Source organism: Ambystoma mexicanum, chromosome 6q (genome assembly GCF_040938575.1).
Source record: "Ambystoma mexicanum isolate Mex_15411 chromosome 6q, UKY_AmexF1_1, whole genome shotgun sequence".
Lineage (NCBI taxonomy): Eukaryota > Metazoa > Chordata > Amphibia > Caudata > Ambystomatidae > Ambystoma > Ambystoma mexicanum.
The window spans coordinates 1,170,643,568-1,170,668,588 of NC_090937.1; the positions used below are offsets into that span (position 1 = coordinate 1,170,643,568).

The following is a 25,021-nucleotide window of genomic DNA, read 5'->3' on the forward strand; positions in this document are numbered from 1 at the left end:
CCTTGAAGGTTTAAGATTGTTCATTACTTCTGTGATGTCCTTGACCGATGAAAGGGTGATCCATGGGGAATCTGAGAGGACGGGAAGATATAGTGACGTGGAGGTGGGGCAGCGGTATAACTCCGTGAAGTGCTGAATCCACTTTGCCTCTGGGACACAGTTTGCCAGCGCGTTTGCCTTCTGCCCATTAATTGATTTCAGAAGTGACCAAAAGTCTCGAGTGTTCCTTGTGGCACAAGTGTGGAGCATTTCTTCAGCGTCGTTTTGGTACATGAGCAACCGGTGCTGTTTTAGCCATGATTTGTAGGACTTTTGTTCTGCTTGGTAATTGAGCCATGTTTCCGGCGAGTCAGCTCGTATGGCCGTTTTTTTCAATTTGTTAAGCTTTTTTCTTTTTATTGCCACTTCAGTGTCGAAGGAATGCGTATGGATCGGTTTCCCTGTTTTTGTTCCCGCAAATTTCGTTTTATGTGCGGCCAAAAGCGACACGTATTCTGGTCGTCTGTCGCTTTTGCTCTTTGTTATTTGGACGGTTTTCCTCGCAATGTTAGAAAAAAAGTTTTTTACGTTTTCGGGGGTTAAGCGAAGCCTGTTTTGTTGTACGTTAGTTTCCACTACTGCAGGATAGAAGGGTCTTGATGGAGCTGTTCCGTTCCATGACATTTTTAAAAGGTTGTGGTCGCTTTCCTGCGTTTTTACCACCGTGAAGTCGGTGAAATAAGCTATCAGCCCTTCCGTGATGAATATGTAATCCAGCGTGGCGGACGAGCTCAGTCTTTCCCACGTAGGGATTTGTGATTCTCGATCTTGGAGTGATGATACATTATGGAAGTTCCTTGATTTCATTAGGAGGGACCAGGCTCGACCTCTTTCGTCCATCGTTGAGTTCGGGCTTTGTTTGTTTTCCACTCTCCCCTCACATTTAGAGTTCAGATCGCCGCAAATGATGATGTTGGGTACTTTCCGCTCCACCGTTAGGTCGTCGATTTGGTTGGCGACCATGGTGCAGAATTCTGTAGTGCTGGTTTTTGCCAGGTTCCAGTAGAGGTTTATTATGCCTAAGTCCGAGTTTGTCCAAGCGTCTCTGGTTAAGTCTTGATGGCACCATGTGGCCAACGTCGTCAGCATTCCGTAACCCTCTGCTGTTTTCCCTTTTGAAGTAATCCCTGAGCCAATCCGGATAGCTGTTAGTATGCCTCCGGAGGGGCGTCCTAGGATGGATTTGCAGGCGGGCGAGGCCTCTGTTACATATCCGTCCATGGCTGGTTTGTGAACCAACCATGTTTCTTGAAGGCAGATCAGTTCGAACATACCTAAATTTGTGTCACTAGGCGTTGTAAGATGTTGATGACCTCTCGTATTCCACGAAGCCATGTTTAGGGAGCATTTTTGTGGAGGATTAAAAAGACTGGTGTGTTGTTTCTCCGTCGAATGTGGTCCTTGGTTTTGTTGCTATTTCTTGTGAGTTTGCGCAAAGGTTTCTGAAATCCATTTCCATGGGTTGCGTGCTGGTGGTCTACTCTCCTTTGTGAGTTCCGTTCTAGATTGTCTTGTTTCTCTTTTCTCGTGGTAACTTTGTGTTTTTGAAGCTTCGTAGTTGTTAGTTCGAAACGTAGTTTGAAGGGTGGTTTGGTTTCTCCGCCCCCACCTTTCGTCGCCGTGTGCCGCGTTTTGTTTTCTCGGAAGCCTCTGTGCGTAGTTTTCTTTGTGTCGCTCCCTGTCTCGAGTTGGATCTTCAATTTTTTCTTTTGTCGCCTTGATGTTTTCCTTCGAAAGTTTCTGAAGGCAGTGGATTTTTAGGCCCATTTTTTGGAGGTCCTTGTGCACATCGGGAGTTAACTCCAATGCAGTTTTTCTTCTTAAATGGAGGTAAGCTTTTGCTTTATGTTCCCGGTGGTAGGGTTCAACCAATGTGAAGTCTTCTGTTCTTAGGTGGCAGAGTGTTCCTATTTTCCCTAGTCTATTTAAGACTGTTCTGCGGTTTAGGACCAGGTAAGAATCTTTAGATGATGTTTGTTCTAACTTGAAGATTTTTCCCCCTTCAGAGATCTTATCTTTGTCTGAGGATGTGTCCTTTTTTGCTCTTTGATCCTTCGATGACTGAACTCTGGCAGGATAGTTCAGTTTGTAGTGTTTCTGATCTCGGTCTCTGTGAGGCTCAAGTCCAACAAATTCATGAGTCTCCTTTAAGTTTTTCAGGGCTTCTAAGGCAGTGGATGGAGAGTTTGAGCGAGATCGTTGTCTGGGCGGCTCCCTTGATACCTCGGAGTGATTTTTTTTCTTTTGTTCTCGGATAGGTTCGTCATTTGATAAGGGGTTTGTTTGCATTTGTTTTGGAGCGTCGTCGCAGTTTCACCGCAGTGGGGAATCTGTTTCCCGTTCGTCGGGGTACAACAATATGTTTGACAAGTCTGAGGATGAAGTTGAGTCTACACTTATTCTGGTTTTGTCTGTTGCGGTCGACTGCTTCAAGTTTGTGAGTGTGGGGTTCGTACTCACTTCCCCTTGGTTAGCTCCCGTCTCTGTTTCCCCAGTACAATTTTGATTTTGAAGGGTTTTTTGAGGGGATTCCTTTGGGCACAGCCACACAGAGGGTTTGGTGCCGTTCTTGGTCTTTTCTTTGACTTTGCCCCTAGCTGTGGACTTTGAGGGGGACGGTGCTAGTGTAATCTCGTCAGTTTTATGTTTTGGAGGAATTTTTGTGAAGATTGGGGCAACTTCTTTGTTCTTCTCGGTCTGTGTGGACTGTGTGGTTTTGGTTGGTGGTTCCACATTTTTATGCCTAGTGCCCTCTTTCTTTAGTAGTTCTGACATCACGATGTCTATTTTTTCTTCCCATTTTGAATGTGTGGAGTTTGACGTTCTTTCCATTGCTGTAAGGTAGCCTTCCACGTAAATTAGCTTGTCCTTTAGTTCGCTGATCATTGCTGTATTGTCTTTCAAGGCCTCGTGTATTGATTCGTACAGCTTTGTGAAAGGGTTTAGCACTATTGAAAATGCGGACATCACTGACAGAAGGTCTTTTTTCTTTGTCGCGGGAGAGTCGTTTTCTGACATGTTTGATGTGTTTCCAGGGCGTCTGCTTTTCTGCGGGTTATTTGAGTCTTTGGCGGCATAGAGTGGCGCTAATCTTTCTGAGGATCTTCTTTCTACCGTTGATACGTTCATTTGGGGGGGCTGAGATGGGTTTTCCGACGATTGGGTCAGGTTCCCCAAAGTATGCGACTTGTTCCACACATAATTTTCTCGTTGTTGGCTGGGGCAGGAGTTGTAGGTCTGCTTTGGTCCCTCTAAGGTGGGCACAGGAGTTTGCAAGTTTGCGTGTGGCAGCTTTGGGAGACTGAGAGAGACTTCGGGGAGCTTGTTTATTTCGTCTGCCTTCTTTTTGTTCGGGTCTTTTTCTCTTTCTTCTTGCTGAGACAGTTCAGGCGGCGCTGGTCTACTTTGATTCAGGTCTCCCGGTTGCGTGGGCTCATGGTCGGTGACGGTATGTGCCGTCTGAATCCGTCCTTGAAGATTTGTGTCAGTTTTTCTGGCTTTGCTCAGTGGAGATTTGTCTTGGATAGCCTCTAGGATTTCGGCGTCTGACAGCTCAGACTCTTGGCTAATCTTTCGTTTATGTTGCTTTAGGAAGTAGTCCTTTAGGCTGCTTAGGTTTGTCAGGGTCGGGTTACCTTTGTACCCTCCTAATGGTTTAGAGGTGACTTTTTTTTTCACGGTCTTTGATGTCGTTTTTTTCTCCCTTATTACATTCAGATTAAGGTTTTCCTTTTTGCGTGGAGTCTTTCCTCTCTGGGGTGAGTTTGTTGAGACTGTGCCGTGTTGGTCGTTGTCGCTCAGCTGTGATTCAGCCAGCACCAAAGGCGTGCCTTCTGGTGATTTTGATGGTTGAGGACTCAGATGTCGGTCTAGGTCCTGGACTGGGGATTCGTTCCCTTCTGGGGACCCTGTGGACCCCACGGACTGAGTTACTACTGGTTGAATTCGGGCCTGCTCCGGGACCGTGGTGCTGGGTGTTTCTGGTGGTAAGTACTCCTCCAGCCCTTTGTTCGTGAATACGTCGTCTTCGGATTCCGTGTCCCATGAGGAAGTTGGAGTGCCTCGTCTCGTGGTTAGCTGGGTCTTTCTAAAATGAAATCTCTTTTCAGAGTTCGTCTGATAGGCTCAACTCTGATGGACCTGAGCCTGAACCTTTATGGCTGTATCGCATGAGTGTTCTTGTGCTGCGGTCGCATCAGCACGCGCCGCGCTGCTGATCGGCATGGTAGCCCGATCTAAGTTTTCCCCAAGTTTCTGGGGTGCTAATTGAGTGTGACTTGGCGAGGTATGCGAGGCCTCCAGGTCACTTTTTCCGTCAGTGGGATGAATAGGTTGCAGATGGATCGTGTTTGGCCTGGCATGCTCTGCAGTACCCTGCCGAGCCCACCCTCCAGTGGTCACCGGCAGGGGGTCGCTCGTCGAGACGGTAGTCAGACTGGGCGGCTGGAGTCGCTCCGTTCTTGCTGTTTGGCTGGGGTGACTGTGCGAATTTCCAGTTGTAGTGGCGAGACTTTCCCGACCCCCTGCTTGTGTGGCGGGCTTCAAGTTTCCATGATCCGAGTCAAAGTCACGTTTTTTTGGAGTAGTAGGTGTTGTTGATGGACAAGCCTCGCCCTTCCAGTGCCTGTCGGTTGTTTTAGTACTTGCAGGGCGATCATGCAGGTTCTCTTGGTCTGTTTTGCTGCTGCTGCGCAGCCGGCGGCTAATGTCGCCCTCCATGGGTGATAGAGGAGGCATGTGTGTGATGAGTGTGGTAAGAAGGTGACTGCGGGGTTTATACGATGGAATCAGGACGAGACGTGCTCTTCGGCTATCTGGTGCTGCCACAGTGCGCCGAACAGTCGCTCAACAGTCCCTGGGCTTTACTCCTCTCGGGCTTAACGCCGCGAGGGTGAGTGTCTCCGTCTTTTGAGTCAGCTGGGGGTCACGTGATGCCTCACGTGTGTCACTCAAGCCACGCCTCCTCCAGGAAGCAGGCACGGGACAGAGGACCAGAAAGAGCCCCTTCACGGCTCAGGAGCGTTTGTTTTTCGAAGAAAAAATGCTGCTTAAGGTAGGTGCTGCAGCGAATCCCATGATTGTACTCAAACAGTGCTAACCAATCCAAAACGTCAAGTTTAGTCTCATACATACCAATCATTTCCTTTGGCATACGGGGTCTCTTAGGGCTGGAAGACCTAGAAGACTCTGGGAGAGAAGTATTTTCTAGAGACAGTTTCTTCATTTCTAGTCCATGATTCAGCTCAATTTCTCTGAGCCTTAACTCTTGGGCCCTCATTACGAGTTTGGCGGTAACCATGCCGCTATTGGCGGCATGGCTGCTGCCGAAATTGCGTCGGGGTCCGGGTCCTCAGAATGAGGACTTACCGGGCCATTCCGAGTTCGGAAGGCCTGGTAATTCCTCCCTCCAAGGACCCGGACACGGTCCTTCCCCATTCCCATTTCAGCCCCCATAGGGCTGAATGGGAATGGGAGAGGGAGCAAACAACGGGCCATTACGAGATGGCCCATTGTTTGCTCCCTCTTCCCCTCGCGGGACCCGGTAAGCACACCTGGTTTTCCCAGGCGTGCTTTCCGTGTCCCGCGAGGGGAACTCGTAATGCAGCGGTACGGAGTGAACGGCGCCGGCACCTTTTACGGCGCCGTTCACTCCATACCGCCAGGGTCGTAATGAGGCCCTTGATGTTTCATGGCAGTTTGTGCATCAATACGTTTCACTTCTAATTCAAGTCTCATTTTCTTAAGTGCAATAAATTCAGGAGTAAGTGTAGCACCTGTGGGGGTCCCTGTGGACAGAGGTTGTGCATTCTGAGCAGGCAAAGGAGTTGTAGGGTTTCCAAGCAAGGACTCATCTACTTCTTCTAAATTAACACTCTCAGAATCAGAAACATCAAAATCCACATTGGCTGGAGTGGTAGGCCCTTCTGACCTACTCTCCAGATTTTTTCCCATTAACTTTGCAACCAGTTCAGACTTTTTTCCTTTACCAGAGAGATTCGTATCTCAACATATGGTTCTAAGAACCTCAGCAGTATAGAGTAAAAGACTCTCTTCAGTGTAGTTTTCCATACTTGACATGATTTCTCAGTTAAATAGATTTAGTGATGTTAGCCTTGTGGTTAGTTGAACCCAAGCAATAGCAGCACTCTAAGTGTAATCACTCTACTTCCAAATCCTCACCGCTGTACACCAGTGTTAGGCAGAATCCTGTGCAGTGCCCTTAGGGACCACTACACACAATTAGGACTACAGGTGGCAATACAAGTTTTACCTTTGGTACAAGCCTGTACTACTAAGTTATAGTGGTAGCAGTAGCAGAGCAGCCAGGCTTATCTCAAGAGTATAGGAGCAGTAGCAGAGATTACACAAAGGGACCACAATTACTGTGACTCAAGCAAACACTGACTCAAGGTTTCAGGTAAAAAATATAAGTACATTTATTTTTAAACCATCAGTTATAAACACAACGCCTCTATTAAACTTTAAACAAAACCACACGTTGAATATACTACAACTAACCAATTCCCTTTGTACAGTAATTCTCAAGGTAAGTGTTTAAATGAACCGGTGTTATGAACAAAACACGATACCGCGGATACGGTTGCGATCAATTTTTGACAGTTCGGTCTACTAAATAAACGCGTATCCGTGACATGAAATGCTACCGGGGCAAAAACACACTTAGCACCTGAGATACCCGGAGGGAGTTGGAGGCAAAAATCACAGTCAATATTTAGGTTAAGCAGACGGGATCGAGAAACACTCAGAAACAGGAGTTCAAAAGTCAAAGGGTCGGAGCCAGGTTTAGATGACAACGGAGGCCTGTGCAGAAGATCACACCGTTAGACAGTTCACGATTGCGTATAGCAAAAGAGTACTTGAATATTGTCAATGTTCGGAAGCAAAAGTTATAAGAAGGAGGGAAGACAAGGACGAACCTTGGAGATGAAGAAAAGGGGTTTACCCAGTTTCCTCGAGTAGAACACAGTACCTTATTTCCACAATGCAGCTGGAGCCCTGGCAGTTGTTCCTGTTGGTTTCCCGCAGACCCACGATTCCTGGAGCTTCGTTGTGAAGGAGGACGTCTGAAGGGGGTCTGCACCACACAGGGAGGAAACCGGCAGCAGCGACATTGAAAAGGTGTGCTCCTTAAAAACAGGAGAGGCTCAGCAGGTGGCTATCCGGACCACTACAGCAGTGTGCAGCGATTTCGACCACGGCGGAGATCTCTTGCTGAAGAAGATGAGCTGGTTATCCCCACCAGGCTCAAGGGAAGAAGACTCCAGACTGGATCTTCTCTTAGTCGTCGAAGGGTAGATAGCTCAGGACTGCAGCAGGGTTTCACCGGTAGTTCCAGAGGCGACTCTGACTTCTAGCCCAAGAGACCTGCCTTTTATGTGCAAAAACCCCATTCACACAGCCTGGCTGTCAATCACGCAGCAGGGGGATTGTCCACCCGGGACAACCACCTCAGCCAATCATGGCAAAGTGTGACTTGGGTTTCCTAGGATACCCTGTGCAGGGGGTGACTACACCCCTCCCTCACATTCAGCCCACCTAGACACCCAGGCGCCTTGAGGAGGGCTTCTCTGTAGAAGTCCGCCAAAAGGACGGTGAACAAAGAAGGCGAACCTAGTTTGCCGCGCAAAGTAAAACACAAGAAGGACTTTAACAAAAAGAAATGGCGAATAAACCCAACCGGAGCCAAAAGAAAGACGATTTGGGTTTATGTTGGAGGCTAATATAATAGCCAAGAACAGTACCACGTTTATCTAATATAATCGCGGTAGAAATGTTAGGGTAGATACCACTGCCGGTTACCAGTCAATTGGTCGAAAACATTTGGTCGACAGGACAATTGGTCGACACCATTTGGTCGAATGCCAAATGGTCGAATTTTTTTTTTTTTTTTTTTTACCCCTTTTTTTTTTTTTTGGGGGGGGTCCCACCCCCAACCCCCTTTTTTTTCTTTTTTTTTTCCTTTCCCCACACGAAAACCCACAAAAAATATATATAAATTAAAAAAAAAAATTCGACCATTTGGCATTCGACCAAATGGTGTCGACCAAATTGCAGTCGACCAAATTGCAGTCGACCAATTGACAGGACACCACCACTGCCACCAGCCAAGTCTAAATGTTAAAAGAGCAAAACAATGCTCAGGGAGGTGCAGATAGAAAAGGGGTACCGATTAGCCCTTTCCAGTACTCCATGTAAGATGGGGTGTACTGGGTCTGTGGTAAAAAATGACTATGTAAAGCAAATGGCAACTTTACCTTTCTCTAGGAGAAAGTAGTCAGCCCCAGCTAAATGGAGTCAGAGGGAAGTCTAAAAGACAACCTTGGGTTACTACATTAAAGGTGCAGTGTAACCCATACAAGAACAGGGGCACTTGGAGTGGTGTGCTCCAGTGCCCAAGATAAAAACAAAAACAAAGAGGTGATGGCTGGAAGGTTTAGACTGAATCTTAACCACTGGCATTGCTCGGGGCAACCCTCCAGACCATCGTTCTTCGCCTGCCAAGCCATTACAGAAGGGGAAAGACCATATGCAAATCAGGCTTGGCCCCACCCCAAAAGGGGAAGTCCAGCCCGAACTGCTAGGTCACATCCCTTCTGCACGAGACCACAAGCATCCCCAAACATGTTTCACCCTTGTTGGGGCTCATCAGTGAGGAGTAGCTTGGGTCTCTAGGCCCAGCAGGCACGGGACCCACGTCTGGACATACCCGTCCCACTCGGGGTGACAAAGCAAAAACAAAGAGGTGATGGCTGGAAGGTTTAGACTGAATCTTAACCACTGGCATTGCTCGGGGCAACCCTCCAGACCATCGTTCTTCGCCTGCCAAGCCATTACAGAAGGGGAAAGACCATATGCAAATCAGGCTTGGCCCCACCCCAAAAGGGGAAGTCCAGCCCGAACTGCTAAGTCACATCCCTTCTGCATGAGACCACAAGCATCCCCAAACATGTTTCACCCTTGTTGGGGCTCATCAGTGAGGAGTAGCTTGGGTCTCTAGGCCCAGCAGGCACGGGACCCACGTCTGGACATACCCGTCCCACTCGGGGTCACAAAGCAAAAACAAAGAGGTGATGGCTGGAAGGTTTAGACTGTATCTTAACCACTGGCATTGCTCGGGGCAACCCTCCAGACCATCGTTCTTCGCCTGCCAAGCCATTACAGAAGGGGAAAGACCATATGCAAATCAGGCTTGGCCCCACCCCAAAAGGGGAAGTCCAGCCCGAACTGCTAGGTCACATCCCTTCTGCACGAGACCACAAGCATCCCCAAACATTTTTCACCATTGTTGGGGCTCATCAGTGAGGAGTAGCTTGGGCAGGACAAAGACTGATAAGTTTAGGATATTTCTTCTCTGTGAAAGATAGTGAGCTAAAGACTCTGGGTAAGTCTCTCGCAACCAGGACTAATGTCTGGCAGAGGGACTCCCAGGACCCCCCTTGTTAATTTGCATATGCAAGTAACTTTGGGTCTCACCCTAAGTTACTAGGGGAATCCAGACGTGGACCCCTTACTCACTATTCTTAGAGAGGCACAGCTCCTCCCTACTGATGAGGTCCAACCAGACCGAAACACGTGTCTGGGGATGCTGTTGGTACTCTTGTTCAGAGGAGAATTGCCTAGCATTTCGGTGCTGGACTGCCCCAGGGCAGGACAAAGACTGATATGTTTAGGATATTTCTTCTCTGTGAAAGATAGTGAGCTAAAGACTCTGGGTAAGTCTCTTGCAACCAGGACTAATGTCTGGCAGAGGGACTCCCAGGACCCCCCCTTGTTAATTTCCAGTGCCCAAGATCACACAATGAGTAACAACACATAGCCAAAACACATGTAAGAGTGGAAAAAAAGATGTACCCTCTTACCAGGTGGAAAAATAAACTACAGAAATCCAGCAAAGCTGCTGGGGGACTCACTAGGTGAGGGAAATTAGCCCTTGAAGGAGAATTCTCCCTAACAATGGACCCCAAGATCGGACCTGGGAAACCAGTGAGCATGTCCACGCTCCACGATTAATCAGGCAGTTCCATCGCAATAACCCCAGTAAACCAGGGCCAGGGGGAAACCACCCATGAGAGAGGCCTTGAGGGGGAGTGCTGTCATGGCCACAGGCCCCAGAACACAAAAACTACACCATCTAGTGATGGGGGCAATGGGTCACCTGACTCACTTATGTCCCTTTGGGGCCTATAAACACAGGGGCCCTGGCTGGACTCAGTCCTGGTGCCTTTGGCACCAGGCTCATATAGAGATGTGAGCAGGAACACTTTATTTCAGTGCATGGGTGTTTGTACTTTATTTCAATGCAGGAGTGCTTTTATTTTACAAGAACTTTCCAGGAGCTGAAAGCTTTTATTCCAGAGAACGTCCTCATGTGCTGACTCATAGGGTGTGGCTCCCTAGGCCTGGTCTTCATGTGCTGACTCATCCAGGTGTGGCAGGGTGTGGCGGGCAGGCTGAACTTGGTGGGAGTGGCTTCAGAAGCTCTGCTATATAAGCTGCTCCATCCTTAAGGCCGGTGCTTCGCGTTACTGTGCACTCGCATGCAACGTGACACTCACCGCCGCTTGGACCAGTTTACTTACCTTTGAAACCAGGCATTCTCCTGCATACTCACCTCCAGGAAAACGGTGTTGCATCTGCAGACTCATCTCCTGACATCAAGTGATCTTGATCCCGATGCCAAAAAAACCGCACTCCAAATCCACAAACTCGGACCCTGTGAAGAAGAAGAAAGACAAGGTTAGAACATCCGTCCTAGGGCCGCGCCGCATTTGAACCCTGCGCGCCCCCTAGTTAACAACTTACCAGCTACTGTACCGCTGCAGCTTCGTTCCTCATTCCCTGCGGCTGTCGCCTCGAGCTCTGCAGCTTCTGCCGGGCCGGCAACATCAACTGCAAGGGAAGAAAACAAAAGAGCAAACATCAAAAGTGGAATGGACAGCAATACAAGAGAACGAACTTTACAATACAACAAAAACGGACGAGGAAGGACAAAGGCAAACGGGAACAATTACCTGAAGTATAGTGGCTTAGTGGCAGCAGGACTGGACTACCACGTGCAAGGAACCACTGAAGGAACTTGGTCCAGATCATACAAGCGCCCCTGCCAGAAGCGGCAGGATGGAGTGCTCGCCAAAACTAATCAACAGGTGAGCTTTCCAGGGACAGTGCATCCCACGGGTACCACGGTTTGAGAGAAGGGGTCTGGAAGGGGATCAGGCGCACTAGCTGGCATACTCACTGTTAGGGAGAATTCTCTCTTTAGGCTGAATTTCCTAACCTAGTGAGTCCCCCAGCAGCTTTGCTGGATTTCTGGAGTTTGTTTTTGTCTCCTGCCAAGAGTGAGACTCTTTTTCTCCCACTCTTGGACATGATTTATGGTGTTCCTTTGACTGTTAATGTGTTTTATGGGCTATGGGGTCCTTTACTCCATAGGGTCTCATGTGTTTTTACCATATGTGTTACACAGCACCCTCCGTGCAGTAACACAGGGGTGTCATAGTGACACCCCGCCATAGACTCCATACCCTGGGACTGACTACTGTCTCCCAGGGCATGTAAAGTCACCATTGGCTTTACTAGTCCCAAATTATTAACGGACACCAGCACAAATCATCATATTGTGGACGCACTGGTCGGGGCAATTCGATTGCCCCGGGGTCTGTTAGTCGAGGGGGCACGTCTCCGTCCACCCTGATCGAGTTTTGGCTGGTGGCAGTGGATACTACTTTTTATATTCGACCGCGAATATATTCCTATGGGATTTTCCCATTGTTCGAGGCTACCAACTTTAATTATTTAATTCTCATAGCCTCGAAAATACCGCCGGTTTATTTAATTAATATTAATTCGCCGGTTGGTATTTTTTGCCAGGACTCGATTCTAAAATGGCGTTTGTGTTCTCTTCTGTGACTCCAAGCCAAGTCGAGCCCTTTGTTCCACTTTTTGGCGGGCTTCTCCACAGAAGCCTCCAAAAGTGGTGCCACTCTGTCTGGGTACCACAGGGGGTGTGGGAGGGGGTTTAGGCACCCTGGAATGAGTTACCTTGGTAACTCAAGTCGCACTCTTGTGTGATTGGCCCAAGTAGTGAGCCGGCCGGCTCACCACTTAGCATGTTTGATTGACAGCTAGGCTGAGTGAATGGGAGTATGCTGCATAAAAGCAGGGCTTTGGGGACTGGAACTTCAGAAGTCGCCACAGGACCTGAGAATCCGACAAGGGAGAAGCTGAGCTTACCTACCACAACAATACCACCGGTGGAGCCCTGCGGAACCGACTCACCACTTCCCGACGACAGAGAAGATCTCCCGGCTGGAGAGGCTTCTTCCCCTGACTGGTGGGCACAACCAGTTTACCTTCTTCTCTTCGCACCCCCGACCGGCTAAGTGGTCGAATTGCCCGTGTTAAGCACCCTGGCAACCGGATAGCCACTTACCACTGGACCGCAAACTAAAGGACCGCTCCTTTCAACTGAGAAACTCCGCGGCTGGTTTCTTCCCTGGCAGTGCAACGGACTCCTGTCTTCCTCCTCGACGAGATCCTCTCTTCCCCCGGACGAAGCACCAACTTGCATCCGCTGCCAGGAACAACTGCCCCGCTGGAGTATTCTCACCACTTTAAGGTACCGTGTCCGCCAGGCCTCCCTTTCTAAAGATTGCTACAAGGTAATAATAACCCCTTAACCTTCTGGACTGGGCTGGCCGCCTTGACCTTCTAACTGGTCCCTTTCTTTGGTGCAACTCCTTTTTGAACCTTTACTTGTGCACTGCAACTGTGTGACCTTGGACACAATTCGTTTGATCCTCTTAAAGTGGATCCGGCCTACTGACTCTAAACTCACGGTGTTACTTGCCTTCCTCTCTTGTTGTGTTCGTGAAAAAGTGTTGGAATCTGTTCCAATTTATTCTCTGCTTTTCTTTTTTTTAAAACAAATTATTAGAGTGTCATCTACGTTAAGTGCTCACCGCTGTCTGAAAATAAGTGGGGCTTTACTTAAGACTTGTTTAATATTCTTTGAAGGGAGTGTATTTCTGTTAGTGACCGTGTTTTTGGATTGCTTACTATTAGTGCCTGTGTGTTTTTCTAGATGTGGTTTTAAATAAATAATTATATCTCTTTTACATCAAGCCCTGGTCAGTGTTTACTTGTTCTATTGTGTTCTTTTGACCTATTGTGAATACTCTGTATACTGCCAAACTCGTCTTGGGGGAAGTCTGACTGCTCAGCCACAGCTACCAAGTGAATCTGTGTGGTACAGACTGCTACCAAGTGGGTTTACTGCCAAACACCTGTAGTCCTAAATCTTTTGCAGTGGTCCCAGAGGGAACTGCACAGGTTTCTGCCTAACACTCACGCCCCCTATTCTCCACGCAGGAGCAGTCCCGAGCAGCATCACCTATTACCACCAGTCACACCGTGCCCCAACGTCTCTGTAGAGACCAGGTGAGCGTAACACTGCCAGAGGGGTGTGAGAGAGAGTAGGAGGGTCAGAGGGAGAAGAGGATGAAGCGACTGTTTTAGAAAGGACGAGACATGCTTCTTAAAGGGAAAGGGTATGAAGGGGGAGGTCTGTTAGCGGAGGGCAAGTAGGAGCTGAGGGGGGGAGAGGGCGTTGTGGGAGGTACGGTGAGGGGGTATTGCAGGTTAGGGGGAGGGAGGCTGTGCAGAGTTTGTGGGGTGTGGTTGTGCTCGAGGGATCGCGCTGTCAAGGGGGTGCTGGGTTTTTGAGGGAGAGGTGTTGGTGGTGAGGAAGTGTGGGACTGAGGTGGGGGCGTGGATGGGGAGCGTGTTGGTAGAGGGATGACGATGTTGGAGTGACACAGATCTCTACACAAGTGGGTGTGTGGTAGTGCAGGTGTCAGAGGGGGATTGGCAGTGGCAGGAAAGGCTGAGGTGGGGGGTTGGTCTGGGGTAGGAGTTCCTGAGTGAGTGCAGAGATGCTCCGGTAATGGCAGGGGACTCGTGATGTTTGGAGCACCAAAGAGCTCCTCTGGCTTGTGAGTTTGATATTGCGCTGGGTGTATGGACAGGGAGTAGGGGGTCGTTCTCAATAGATGCCAGGGGTTAGAGGGAGGACGATATGTTCGGGTGGGTTGAGGTGTGAGGGATGAGGGTTTGAGGCATGGGGTGTTGGGCACGCCAGAGCCCTCCTCTGATCTTAGAGTTAGAGGCGGAATGATGGTTGGGGGTGGGCAAGGGGAGTCCGAGTGTATCAGTGTTCGTGGAAAGGGTCGTAGGTGCCAACCCGATGTGGGATATAGGTGGTGTTCATGAAGTTAGGTGCTAGAACGGAGATTATGTGCCGGAAGGGGTGAGTTATGGGGGGGTGGAGATGGTGCAGAAAGGGCTGGGATGGGGGTTTGGAGAGGCGGTCTTTGTTGATGTGGTATCTCCATCCGGGAGGGGAGGTCAGTCGCGGTTGTGGGGTGGAGTAGTCTAGCAGTAGAGCAATATGGGGTCAGAGAGTGGCTGCTCGTCCAGGGGGCAAGGACAGGAGGTATCTGTGGCGAGGTACCAAGACTAAGATGGCAGGGGGTGTACTGAGTGGTAATGCAATAGCAGCACCTAGAATGTTTGAGTCACATGGATAGAGGGAGAAAGGGGCTAACACAGGGAAACAGTAAATGCAATTACTGAGATATAATAGTAGCACTTAGATTGGGATCACCTGGATAGCAACACTTGGATTCGGAATACCTAGATAGAGGGAGAAGGGCCTAACACAGGTGGACCACAGTATCCAATAACAATAGATGTAATAGCAGCACCTAGATTTGGGGCACCTGGATAGAGGGAGAAAGGGCCTAACACGGGGGAGAACAGTAAATGCAATTAAAGAGATGTAATAATAGCACTTAGATTGGGATCACCTGGACAACAGCACTTGGATTGGGAATACCTAGATAGAGGGAGAAGGGCCTAACATGGGTGGACCACAGTAAATGCAATAACCATAGATGTAATAGCAGCACCTAGATTGGGGACACCTGGATAGAGGGAGGAAGGGCCAAACACGGGCGACTACAGTAATTGCAAAGGCAGTAGATGTAATAGCAGCACCTAGATTTGGGACACCTAGATAGAAGGAGAAAGGGCCTAACACAGGGGAAAACAATAAATGCAAAGGCAGTAGATGTAATAGCAGCGCCTAGATTTGGAACACCTGGATAGAGGGAGGAAAGGGCCTAACACGGGGGAGAACAGTAAATGAAATTACAGAGATGTTATAGTAGCACATAGATTGGGATCACCTGGATAGCAGCACTTGGATTGGGAATACCTAGATAGAGGGAGAAGGGCCTAACATGGGTGGACCACAGTAAAAGCAATAACCATAGATGTAACAGCAGGGCCTAGATTTGGGACACCTAGATAGAGGGAGAAAGGGCCTAACACGGGGGACAACAGAAAATGCAAAAGCAGTAGATGTATAGATGTAATAGCAGCGCCCAGATTTGGGACACCTGGATAGAGGGAGGAAGGACCTAACACGGGGGACAACAGTAAATGCAAAGGCAGTAGATGTAATAGTAGCGCCTAGATCTGGGACACCTGGAAATAGAGGGAGAAAAGGGCCTAATGCGGGTACTGAGTATAATAGCAGCAGTAATAGGAACACAAAAGGCAGGTGGTAATCTGAAAGACTAAGTTTAAAATTCCTGGATAGTGCTAGCTGGCACAGTCAGGCGAATTTTGATGGGAGGCTTATTAAGTAAGGCAGTATTTGGTTAGAGTCAAATCTAATAGCAGAAGAACTCAACAGAAGGGGTTACAATGGAATTCAACGAGTTTGTACACTTCACTTGTACACTTCACAGAAGAGCAGCAGTGTAGGTCTCTTACCTGGTCGGACACTGCAGGTTGATGGCTGCAGGCACCACAGGCTAACACGGGCAACCACGGTCTGGAGCTGCCACTTCACAAGCTGGTGTCCTTTACCCCGGGTCCTTCACCACAGGGGCTGCACAGGCATGGGCTGCCCTGGGTGCATGCTCTAAGTGGGTTACCGAAGACCAATCAGGGGAGGGGGCAAGATGGGAGGCGTGAGGGTGGAGGGAAATGAAGAAGTGGTTCTGGAGGAGGGTCGGGTCAAGGGGAGTGTGCTCGCGGGTGGGAGGGCTAAAAACAAATATCTAAACAGGTAAACAGGGCCCAGGGTGTTTAGCACTCACCTGCAGATGCCGAGAAAAAGGTGTTGATCTGTTGAAGCCTTGTACACGAAATGTCCAGCATGTATTGAATACTACTCTTTGTACAAAAGACTTGTTCAAAATCTGACTGTTCATGTTCCTTTTTGGTCGGTTCCAGCTGTTCATCCACAGCCTTCCCAAAAAGGACTGCCTCCTTAATAGGCATATTAATAAAGGTGGCCTGCTTCTTGGGCTTAAAATCTGAGTCCCGGAGCCACGAGTGTCTCTTGAGGAGTGTACCTTCTGCGAAAACTCTTCCAGAGGTGTCAGCAGAGTCCAGGACATTTTTGAGAATATTTTGCGACACCTGCTTGCCCTCTCTGACGTTGCCTCTGAGGTCGATTGGAACACCAGCTCTCTTCCTGGCAGTAGCGACCACAAGGGAATCTGGCTTCTCATGACCTCCGATTGAGAGGATCAGATGGCAAAGGTTTAAAGATTTTTTTCCACCATTTAGTTTACTGCCATAGTGAGCTAAGGAGTAGAAAGAGATGGAGAAACTCTTCTCGATGGATTGAAGTAAGGGAATAGGTTGACTGATATTTTTTTCTCATTGAGAATGTCTTCTGCAAAATCAGTTCTTCCAGGGGCTGTTTCCTCCATTTGTATGCTGAAGTGGTGAGCTGCTTTTTTTCAGCAGGTCTTTATACAGTACCTGGTCAGTTATTGGGGAGGTACAAGATTTCTAAACTGCCATAGGATCAATTGGGTCAATAGTGACATCATGTTCATCTTGGTCTTGTAAGTCATCAGGATCCTGATCAGGGTCATCCTAATCCACATACCAATGTTCAAGGGATACATACATATGTCGATTGCAGGAACGGGGTCTTCAAAGGGGAGTCTGGTGACACCGGGTCTTGGGTGGCCATGCAGCCAGTGGTCCCGGTGTGAAAGAACCCTTTGAGCTGTAAATGGTGTTAGGCACCTTGAGCTTTCCCACCCACGCAGCCCCCTCGCGAGCACACATTCACTGGTGTGAACTGCCATTGATACCGGAGGGGGGTGGATTTGGATGAGGCAGTTGCAATAGACGCGGAACAATGTTCAAGGGATACATACTTATGTTGATTGCAAGGATGAGGTCTTCAAAGGGGAGTCTAGAGACACTGGGTCTGGGGTAGCCATGCTGTCAATGGTCCCCGTGTGTAAGAACCCTTTGAGGTGTACATGGTATTCAGCACCTTGAGCGTTTCCGCCCGCTCAACCCCCTTGTGAGCACACGGTCACAGGTGCAAACTGCCATTGATACTGGAGGGGTATAGATGTGGATGAGGGGAGCACAATATGCAAGTTAACTTGTTAAAGCACACTGATATTTCATGATCCTATTAGATGTTTGGATGTGTTGTGGACTTACAAACAATTTCTAAGAACTTTTCATATTAAATAAGTTATTTTTTCTTTCTTTTTATTAAGTTTGGTAAGGTGGATGGCAATGATAAACTACACATTGTACTTCTGCAGTTGAGGTACTGGGTTTCATTATAAGTTTGGCGGTAGCGTTGCTGGTAAAACCGGCAGGCTGCCGCCAAACTTGTGAAAATTTCCGGCGCCTGCGAATGGGCAATTACCGGGTTATTATGGCCCTGCCGGACCCGGTAATTGGCCATTCGTGGGCGCCGGAATGGAATGCTCCCCATTCCCATTTGAGCCGTGCAGAGCTCAATGGGAATGGGGAGGTTGGATGCACCGGCACCATTCAGAATGGTTCCGGTGCATCCGACACACTCTGCTCGCGGGTGCCGGTAAGGCCGCCAGGTCAGACGTGGCGGACGTAATGGCACCCGCGAGCAAAATTCGTAGTTTGCCAGTCTGGGAACTACGGTACCGGCAAGCTTACCGGTACCGTCGTTCCCAGACCGGCAGACTTATAATGATGCCCACTGTCTGTATAAATCCCTGATACTGCCCGTAGTCACTGAGGAAATTAGCACACATGTTTCAAACCACACAGGCAGGTATTACACGCTGAACACAGAATCCCAGTCTTCCATGAATCCAGCTTGTAAACGCACTATTGCCCACAAGCCTGTACCACCTGTGTAAGAGCTAAAGGACTAGTTTACTTGAATAAACCCAATAATTGGATTTATTTTGTTTTCACTACCTTCTAAAATGTAAGGCATTGTTATGCTTTAAACAGTACCTTTTTGTTTTCAATTTGGGATAAATTAGAAATGTGAACGCACATTCCAGCAAAAACTGTTTGGGACATAGGGAAATATTGTTTTTAACTTCCAAGTGAAAGTGAAAGAAAATAATTAATTGTTCCGACGTTAAGTCTAATGATGAATACTTTGGTTTGAGATTAGAAAGTGAAATGTATTCAATTTACAGAACAAATCTCTCGTCAGTGATCCATCGAAGTTAAAATGATGTAGGAGAACAGCATATAATGTTAGCTGTCTCGGTTGTCAACCATACAACATATATAGAGTAAACGTATTTGTTGCTTGGGTTACGAGAGCGAACTGTAGCTCGAAGTTTGTGCATAAGGCCCATCATCATTCGCAGCACGGATCTTGAAAGGCAGGGTGCCCTGAAGTCATGCAGCTCAGTAACGCATGGCAGTGGTATGTCTTCTTCGGCAACATAGGCCAAGCAGCCAGAGTTCTCTCTGCAACAGAAGTTCACCACAGTAGGCATACGCTCACAACGATGGCAGATACACCAGGTGGAAATGTCTTCCATGCGACTGGTTCAGGCTCCAGTGATTGCATCTGATTCTTCATTGTTTCACCTTCTTTCTCTTTCCAGTATTTCCTCTTCTGAATATTTGGGCTCATACAGGTAGGGCTGACTTGTTGCCATAGTTCCTGAATATTAAAGAAGTACAAAATCAACAATGAGAAAAATAAAAATGTTTTTGTTTGTTTTAACAAAATGAGGTTTAATATTAAAATTCAATGTTAAAGAAAGACAAGAGAAGAAACGGCCATGTTACAAAAACGCATCATGCAAAGTTTTATGACTCAATCTTTGTGATCAGGTAGTAATGACGGGCTGAGTATTGATTTTAATGTCTCGGCTCTTTTATAAATCATTGAGGGTTTATTCCCTATAAATTGTTTAATGTGGTCATCAAGTTTCAATAGATACCAGTGTTTTTTCAATATTTTCAGGACTTTCTGGTGATTAGAGCCAGACGAAACTGTCAGGAGGACAATACATTCAATGAGGAATGTTCACTATTATAACATCGATTTAACAAAAGAGGTTATTTGAAGAAGTGTGTGACATCGGCATACAAGAAAACCAAGTTACTCAAGTTACTCAAGCAACAGGACACTCTGAAACCCAAGCTAGACAAACATTCCGACAAACTCAGTGGGATCTATTTTATAACACAGTTCAATAAAGATCACCAGAAAAAACACTGGTATCTATTGAAACTTGATGACCACATTAAACAATTTATAGGGAATAAACCCTCAATGATTTATAAAAGAGCCGAGACATTAAAATCAATACTCAGTCCGTCATTACTACCTGATCACAAAGATTTGAGTCATAAAACTTGGCTGCATAAAAATGACATTGGCTTTAGGAAATGTGGTATGTGTTCCCAATGCAAGTATGCACATGACAAGACTATGGAATGCAAAGACATTAATGGGAAAATACTGAAAATCAGACAAGGCATTAACTGCAAAACTAAATACGTCGCATATGGTATTATCTGTGTAAGCCGGAGGTAGTACGAAGAGAGAACTAAGAATCAAGATACGTGAGCACTTAATGAAGATTGGAAGTCAAGATCCTTCATTGCCATTAGCACAACATTGGCAAGTTATTCACCAGTTGCACAACAAATCGGACATCAGATTCATAGGGCTTCAGCATGTAACCCTAAATAAGAGAGTTGGGGATTGGGTGAAAGCACTTCGCCAGGCTGAAGCGCGTATAATTTGTTTTCTTAACACAAATGTAACAGGTTTAAACAGTGACAATGAGATGGCATCATTCCTGTAATGGTATGCAATGGAATAGTAATGTACAAATCCTGTGCCAATTAAGACAGATAATATCTATGGATAATACTATTTATCAGGAAAAGTTTCAATTTGTCTCCGGCAATAAGAAGGTATTACTGACCAATGTATTTATTGAATATGCTGATTGGGTCTCAAATTGCTAATGAGTGGACAATGATTGTTAATGACATAATGGATACACTGCTTCCAGATATTTTCAGCGGGTGTGTTGTCAGGATCAATTGACTGAGCTTAATTAGAGGATTCTATTGATTAGTTATTGACTAGCCTTCAAATTGCGTACATGTAGCTAATGATGAGTAATGATGCAATCGGAGTGAAACTACCAGCCATCACAGCTAGAGAATGCCTCTGGACCATAGTGTATGTTTTACAAGATCATTCTAGTGCAATCAAAAGGGGATATTGAACAACCTCAATAACGTGCATTTAGTACAATATTAATAAAAATAGACATATAATAATAGCAATACGTTCTGTAACAAGGGGAATCTATGCGTATTGAGACGCTAGATTTCAGAACATAAAATATTCTTAGCGGTTTTGGGTATGTATAATTACCGCAGATCATCAATATTAACAACAATAATTATCATGTACCTTTCAACACAATTAAAAATACTTTGAATGGACCGCATAGATGTGCCGCGAAAATAGAATTCCAACAAACACACATTTTTTGTGGCTTTCATATGATTACCACAGCCAAGTTTCATAAATGTATTTGATGTCAGTGATATGGATTAGTACGTGCTTTCACCCCAATACAATTGTACAATAATACGAATGCCATTAACATATTGTTACACATTACCAACGTTGGTCATGGTGGCAGAGCAGGAGAATAGGAAGAACGGCTCATAATGTATTCATGCAGGCTCCCAACGCGATGGTTCTTCAGGTAGAAGACAACGGTCTAGTTGTTTCACGTACATCTGATGTACCCGTACCTGTGCACGTGACTCCTGATAAGGAAGGAAGTGTTGCTAGCTTACGCGTTGCTACTGCCTTTACCGACGCTCTGTAAGTTCGCATCTAGGATATCCACATTCTGATACTTCAGACTCTCTTACCTTCTTATTTCTAACTTCTGCCTTCTCTCTGCATCTCATACCCACAGGCATTTACTCTGGCCGTATTCCACATACACCATTAGTTTCGTGTCGGGAGTTCCACCCTTGTCAGTGAGTACAACAAAACTATACTTCCCATCCAGCTCTCTCTCTCCCACCGTGAATCACACTTCACTCTCCATTCCTGTTCGCTTTAGCACGACAGCTCTAACAAACGGGAACAGACTCCTTTCACTTCTGGACATCTTCGAGAATATCCGGACTCCATTAAGGACCCCATTCTAAATTCCTTGTACGTCACATCTCCTATACTCAGTGCTCTCCATTCCTCGCAGTCTTTCTTGCTGGCACTTACCTGTCCTGTCTTGTTTCCTTGGTAAGGTCTTCGCGTTCCAGCTCGTCTAGAGGGAACCGTCCAGACTTCTACCGTCCAGTCCGAAGAGTTCCAGCCACCCAGGGTTTTTTCCCCCAGGAGGGTTTTCCTGGGGGTCTTGCCTTCCTCCTCACTGGTATTCTTCACAGGGAGAGAGGGAGTAAGATTCCCACAGGGGATTTTCCATTTTCTGCCAGTTGCTGCCGTTGCGGACCGCAGTCTGCCCATGTTAGTGATATTTACATCGATAATTCAATATCAGTTGACACATATATAACTCGTAGCGCTCGCCTAAGATGGCGCCAGCATTTTCAGCACTTGGAACCTGCAGTGAGCACTGGGACCATGGAAACGTATACACAACGTTGCCATGGATGCAGTATATGTATGTCCCAAAATGGCGCCGGCTGACAGAATTCTTTTTCAGCCAACATGTGGGACACAAGTTGCCAAGTAATTACTTTTCTAATTTCTCAACGCATAATAGAAGGATTATCAGTTTGCATGAGTAATGTTCTAATTTTATGTTATACTGATTCCCGATCGGTAACAGTAATTGTGGAACAATGAATAATTGTAGATGTCACAAAGTCAACCCGACTGTTTGCTTTTATTACAGGATATTAGAGGCTCATCAGTTTATTTGTGAGCATACAATGTATTTGAGACATTGAGTATTAAAAAATAGTACATTAAAGGGGTGTCTATAAAAGACAACTATGAACAGTGGACCAACGAAATATTGAGTAGTATAGAAAGCAGTATATATTAATTAATATTACAGATACCATATTCGAGCTTTCCATGTGTAAAGGGGACATAGCAACGAAAAAGATATCAGACATAAAACACAGGTATTGGTTATATATATATATATATATATATATATATTTTTTTTTTTTCCACAGAGATTGGAACTTTGGGATATAACCCTTTAATTGGTTTGCTGATACTCATCACGCAGAAATTTTATATAGAGCAATACTGGTAAGCAATCCCATATTTTGGGGAACGTTTAATATTATTTCACTATTTTTTAACATGGTATAATGTATGTAATGAATGGACTGACAACTGGACTAACGAAAAATTATCAATTTTTTCTGTTATCGTTTTTTCTTTCTCCTCCCTCACAATCCTCCCTTTCACCAACCCCTATTCTCTGTCCAATGAAACTAATCTTGATATTATGTGGCAAATATTAATATCACTCATTCATGTTATGATTTGCAACCCATTCATCTTAATTTAATTGTGTCATTTTGGATTTGCAATGGAATGTGAATAATATTATCCCTGATTTGAGAAAGGCTCAGCCGAGCCGAAACATGTGTAATCAGTGAAAGGGTGTCAGTTTGACACTGAATACTCACATTAAATCAAGTTTCCCATATGGCGCAGAGTCTGGGAGTCTTTTGTCTATAATCAAAGACTGATATGTTTTGGATATTTCTCCTCTGTGAAAGATAGTCAGCTAAAGAATCTGGGTAAGGCTCTCGTAACCGGGTCTAATGTCCGGCAGAGGGACTCCCAGAACCCCCCCACCTCCCTTGTATTTTGCATAATTTAAGTAACTTTGGGTTACTAAGGTAAACCAGATGATCTAAGCATTTTCTCAGGTTTGTGAAGAACAAAGATGTTGCCTGTGATGATTACCTCGGGCCGCCTCGCATTCCGCACACACACGCACAAAATGAGGGAGACTTAGATACGAGTCTGCTGGTTGCAAGGTCCCGGTGGCAACTGCCATTCGGGAGGCGTTTATTCTTTAAGCGCATGTGTACACGCTCCTTACTTCATAACATGAAAGTGGTTACAAACGGAGGAGTTTTATCACAGAGTGTTGGGGGGCCCTGAGGTGGGCGTTATCATTGCTCTGTTGAAATTCCTTGGTTCAGTGGTGTAGTGCCTATTAAAGAAAGATACGTAGAAACTTCATGAGCTTCGTCTAAGGGGCACAAAACTTATTACATAAGGGGAATTGAACGGACGTTTTGATATATTAAAAAAAACCTTAGGTGTAATGATTGGACATCACGCCCTACTGCGGGATGGCAGGGGGCGCTATCTTATTCAGTCCTATTTGCTTGTTTTGAGTGTGTTACGATTTTGAGTATAGCATACATTTGTTTTATCATTTTAGGTCCTGGGTGTATTATTGATTTACTTTATTTGCTCGATATTGTGTTTATTGATTGATTTTAGAGCGTAATGATTTTAGTGTTTGTGAAGTCTTTGCATATATTGCATTAGGAACCAAGAATGAACTATTATACAAATGTTGATTCATTTTAAGTAAGGCCAACTTGTTTGGCCTAAATTAAAAAATAATAAAAATACATATTTTAAAAAGTAGAAATGTACATACTGTTTGCTACTTTACAGCCTTGAAAATGGATCATGTGAGTGCTGAAACACGCGTAGATTGGCCATTTCTATTTGGATGCAATTTGTGAAAAAATAATTTAATTACAATTCTGGATGTAAAACATTTAACATATTATACATTTGCTCAATAAAAATTGAAACATTTCACAATTTCAGATACACTGATTAGTACAATATGTTACCGCTCCCTTCATATATGTAATATAAGTACAAGTACATACATTCATGTGACTGTACTTGTTATGCCAGGTTTCATCTTCATTTATCAAGCGGAAAGAAACATTCAAAATGGCCGAATAGTTGTCTCGTGTTGGCGTGAAGACGTGGTTGTTGTAGTCCGGTTGCAATTGCTATGGCGAAAATGGCGAGTTAGTGGGCCAGGCTCCCTACCCAGCACCTCCTCTTTTAGTCTCAGCTGGCAGATCCGGGTCTCGTGCTGAAGAATGACGTGGTCAATCGAATCAAAACAGTGTCAGTGACGCGCTGGGATTGGCTGTGCCTCAGCCGCTCTGTCTGCCAGAGTCAGCAGGCAGAAAGCAGTAGCCGGGCGCCGCACAGAGAAGGAGCATCCACAGTGAGTAATACTCATGAGTAACATCTTAATAGCAACGATAACGTCCTTCCACACCCCAAAAGCCGTGCACAGTTTCCATATGTGCTATCTCCGCTCGCACCTCTGTGTACGTTTTGTAGGGGAGACGGATACGACTGTAGTATTGTCAGATCAGTGATGCCAGTGCAATGCACACCATGCTTTTTGAATGTGTGGGCATATTGGTCCATGGGCACATGCTTGATCGGTTGTCAGTGAACACATGGCATTTTAGGGGCTAATGTAGAGCAGTCTGTGGGTACATCGTGTTTGGGAACCTGTTTTCAGTGCAGGCTTTGAGACTTGTCCTGTGGTGAAGAATGCCAATGAGCAGTTTTGGGACGTATCAT

At 46.2% G+C, this 25,021-nt stretch overlaps 1 protein-coding gene across 2 annotated transcripts in view; it reads left to right on the forward strand.

Annotated features, from left to right (window-relative positions):
• Positions 1 to 24,434: 24,434 nt before the first annotated feature.
• The window catches only part of SMIM14 (small integral membrane protein 14), an 821,041-nt gene continuing 820,454 nt past the window's right edge, over positions 24,435 to 25,021 (forward strand). Inside the window, exon 1 of one of the 2 annotated variants that reach the window (XM_069631778.1) lies at positions 24,435 to 24,653. The gene's annotated coding sequence lies outside the window, so the exon portion shown is untranslated. The remainder of the gene's footprint in view (positions 24,654 to 25,021) is intronic. The other variant, XM_069631777.1, reaches the window with a different exon arrangement.